The sequence below is a fragment of the Lolium perenne genome, chromosome 2 (assembly GCF_019359855.2).
Source record: "Lolium perenne isolate Kyuss_39 chromosome 2, Kyuss_2.0, whole genome shotgun sequence".
Lineage (NCBI taxonomy): Eukaryota > Viridiplantae > Streptophyta > Magnoliopsida > Poales > Poaceae > Lolium > Lolium perenne.
Genome location: NC_067245.2, coordinates 90,087,550 through 90,091,578, shown reverse-complemented (window position 1 = coordinate 90,091,578; position 4,029 = coordinate 90,087,550). Strand labels below are relative to the sequence as shown.

Below are 4,029 nucleotides of genomic sequence, written 5' to 3'. Positions count from 1 at the left end.
AGCATGTCGCCTGAGATATGAGTCTGTTGTAGGAAACATGTGAGCTGTGAAACCATCTCCATTAGCTGCAATTTCTTTAAATTAAAGAGAGCTGGAGTGAATAAAATGGTTTAAAATATCTGGAAAGAATTTTGTTTGCTGTTACTAAGTTATAATAGAAAGGGTAACAACAACAGATGAACTGATCATCCTATCAAGTTTTTTTTAAAACTGATCTAGGATAGTTAAACGATCACCTTTTGAAAAGGAGAATTATACGTGCATTTATCATTAGGCGAGCTCAAACACGATATGTATTATTTTGGCAAATATAGCAGAATGAGACGTGAGTGTCATCCCGGATGGAATGTTCAGAACCTTGTCACCATCCAGATTTGTTGATCTGCTTAATGTAGCAACAACATCTTGACACATAGTGTAGGCGGTATCACCCAAGAATGAACACATGAGACCAAGCACTGAGGCTGGAAGTGGCATAAATAAGGTAGTGTCTGAACAAAACAATGGAGAGCACAATAAAATCAGTAGGCAGAAAATGGTACCTCATATTACAGTCGAATGAGGTAGGTAAAAAATATATGTATGTTGCAACTCAGTAAGTATCTCAAACTATCAACTCACTCACAATAGTTTTTATTTGATCTCTAAACTCGGGTTTAACCCTGTCTCCTACCTTAGTAAGCCAAGCCAACTCTGAATACTCTGAATAGTATGAAAATACCTCCTGTTCCTTTGTTTCCAAATGTTCGAAGCACGAAGGATATACATCAAACAGTAGCTTATTCCATAATCGTGCAGTTGTGGAGATTCTACTACTCAGATCAAGGCTCGTGTCCCAAACAATCCCCAAAGCGGACGAACATGCTGCACTAAAATGGCAAGTGAAAAACAGATGGTTACTTGTCTCCCTGTGCAACTGATAGATGACAAAATTAACATTGGGAATAGGACAATTTCTCCAAACCAACATGTCTGGAGCATTGATTCTATCCATAGTCAGAAGCCAGGCGAAAACTTTGGGACGCATCATACATTTTGTTCTCCAAACCTTAGGAAGAAAAGGAACATGACAGATATTTCTGAACACAAACCTGTAGTATTTATGTGCTCTGAAATCCTTAGCTCCCCACGCATAACTCCATTCATCTAGCTGCAACACCTCACTCTGAATATTATAGACATACTCGCCAAGATATGCAGCTCCTCATGAGCTTCGAGAGACAACGACAAAACAAAGTGGATGGCTAGGTCATTCTTCTCCAAGTACTCTGCAATACTAACATCTTTTAGATCTGAATAGGAGAATAAATGAGGTTATTGATGGTGCAGGATATCATTTGCAGTACAGACGTATTTCCATAATAATACTGTGTCTCCAGCCTTGAATGAACAATGCTTGATTCCTCTAAAAATATTAGACAAACTGCACACGTCTCACCACCAAAACGATCCACGGGGAGAAATAGCATGTGGTACACAGTCTAAAAAATATTTGAACCAAACTAACATCAACCAAGGAACGTCATGTTTGTGAGAAGGAGACGCATATCAACCAAATCAGGAAACCCAGCAGGAACTTCCCCTTTATCGAACACACTTCCTGCGAATAACAAACAAAATTTAGAAACTTGTCAAGATTAACATCATGTAATGTTTGCCCGTATTCATATGAGTCGCACATTTAATATTGGTGGAAACATTGATATTGAAGGAAGCTTAGTAGCAAGTTTCTTGCAGTATAATGAAAGAAATACATTATGAGAAAGGTAAATGAAAAATTGAATATGGTCCAGCCACAGTTTTTGATTTGCTCTTCATGTTATCATGAAAAATCACCGACGACATGCTCATCTGTGCAGCAATGGACATAGAACATCACCAATACCTGGCGAACCTTGTTCTATAAATTACCATTAAAGATGATATGGCAGACATAAGCTGATCTTTTTTCTTGCTTCTAAGGTCCTGATATGAGGCCAATATATCATTCTAGTAGATGCAAAAATTGCTTTTTTTGATATAGCGATTTGCATCAACAATCCAACACATACTTTGTAGGCCTCTATGTACAAAATCACTAACACCTTGCAGTACCTGAAGGGAAAAAAATTAGGCACATTGTAGATCGAACTTAGTAACAACAAAAGAATCAAATCCGTAGATGGAACCTTCCTTTAATTTAGTCGTTCTCTGAAGTTGTATATTCGATTGGATCGCACACAGCCTTCCATTGTGTTGCGCTGAAACATCAGTTAAATCTGAGTGTATATTTCGTGCAGATAACAAATAACTTTGTTAGCAAGTAACTATACAATAGATGGAAACCTAGCATTTCTTGGTTGCATTGCAGGAAAACAGTGTGTGTTTGTCAGCAAAGAAACATAAGTGTTCAATTATTTTTCTTCGATAATGGAGTAGACATTGACACAGGCTAAGATGAATCCCTGTAGCTAATTCTAAATATTATGTTTATGAGTGATAATAACTAAGTGAAGTATCTGAATATTTGAAGGTACCTCTCATTAGTAATAATAAGGTTCAAGTGGAGCAATTTTTGCCAGGTCGCTTGGTCCCTATACTCCCAGATTTAGGGGACACACAATGGTTTTCGTTGAAACCCTCCAGGCAACAAATCTTTCACTAAGAATGGCTGCATAGCTACCCTATTGTTTTCCCTGCAATTTTTTTTAGTATTGGTTGATATGAACCGCCGTAGAAATCGTAGTTCCAACAATGCAGAAATCAAATATAAATTGATACCTTAGAACGGATGTTGAGACCACAGAAACCTAAACACCTGGGCAAACAAAAAGATACCAGTAAAATGGAATAAATAAGAGGGGGTAAAAACCTAGGCTCACAAATAGATTGAAAACAGGGAATTAGTAAGAGGGAAGGGAGAGAAGCCTCACATGAACGACGGGATGGAGAGGAGGCGCAACGACATCCTGCTACAGACGATGCCCCTCAACGACTCGGCAACTCCTGTCCAGTCGAATCGGCGCCTCCTGTCCAATCGAACCGCCGCCGCTCGTGAAGACCTGGCCGCGCGACGCGACACATCAGGCCGTGGGCATGGCGGCAAGGGCCGGCCAGTCGAAGCCCTGGGCATGGCAGCAAGGCCCGGGTAGTGGAAACCCTCCACCACGCAGGCGCATGGCCCTCGCGGCCATCCCATGGTGTTTCCGGCGCGAGCTCCTCCTCCACGCCATTAGCCACCTCGGTATGTGGCACGGTAGCCAGAGAGGGAAAAACGTGGGGTGCAGGCGTGCAACAATAGGGAGAAAGATTGGAAGAGAGATGGGGATAGGGACTCGGGTTCACCGCTTTGACCAGCCGCTTTGACGAAATCTACCAGAAACTTGTGGATGTAAATGGAAACGATCCAAAATAATAGGAAGGCAGGAGGGAGGCCAGCAGCCGGTTGCCGGTTTCCACTCTTCCTCCAAAAAAAAAGTGGTGCAAAGAGCAAACGTTGGAGGGGAAAAAAAGAAAAGGTACGTGTCACAGAATAATTGGATGAATCAGTGGATAAATAGGCAATGAACAGTGGGCAAGGCAAAGGGAGCGCTGTAAATCAGCCACCCTTTATATAGGGTATAATTTTGCAGACAATAAACATTGTATTTCGCTCTGAGCTATTGCAAGCGGATAAATTAAATCTTTATTTTTACATAAACAAACTTATATGTTGAATCTCCTTGTTTTGTGTTTTTGCGAAGCATAGGTCTTTCCTGTTTTTTTAGAAAATTTCAAACTTTCCTGTTTTGGAGTGGGCTGAAATTGTACGAGTCAAAAGGCCAAGTAGGATAGTTCGAAGGCCCAGATGTTCAGATGCAGCCTAATTGAGATCTTTCTTCTTCAATTTTTTTCACCCCCTGATTTTTGGCTACTTCATTTTTCTTTTGGTCCTGTGCCGCCTTGGAAACGTTGAGACCGCTGCTGCAAAATGGGACCCGTATGTCATCCTCTATGTACAATAAAATTTCTTTTCTTGGATTATTTTTGGCTCCTGATATTTGGTCACTT

The 4,029-nt window shown here is 40.7% G+C and overlaps 1 long non-coding RNA gene across 5 annotated transcripts; it reads right to left on the bottom strand.

Moving 5' to 3' along the window:
• Nucleotides 1-440: 440 nt before the first annotated feature.
• On the bottom strand, nucleotides 441-3,406 carry LOC127333218 (uncharacterized). 5 transcript variants are annotated; one of them, XR_007871015.1, is made up of 4 exons: nucleotides 2,913-3,406; nucleotides 2,761-2,797; nucleotides 1,092-2,675; nucleotides 441-869 (listed from the first exon to the last, which is right to left on the bottom strand). It is a non-coding gene; the product is annotated as an uncharacterized lncRNA (long non-coding RNA). The 5 variants fall into 5 exon arrangements; XR_007871017.1 differs by having other exon boundaries at nucleotides 1,092-2,240; nucleotides 2,517-3,406; XR_011751768.1 differs by having other exon boundaries at nucleotides 1,092-2,797.
• Nucleotides 3,407-4,029: the final 623 nt, after the last annotated feature.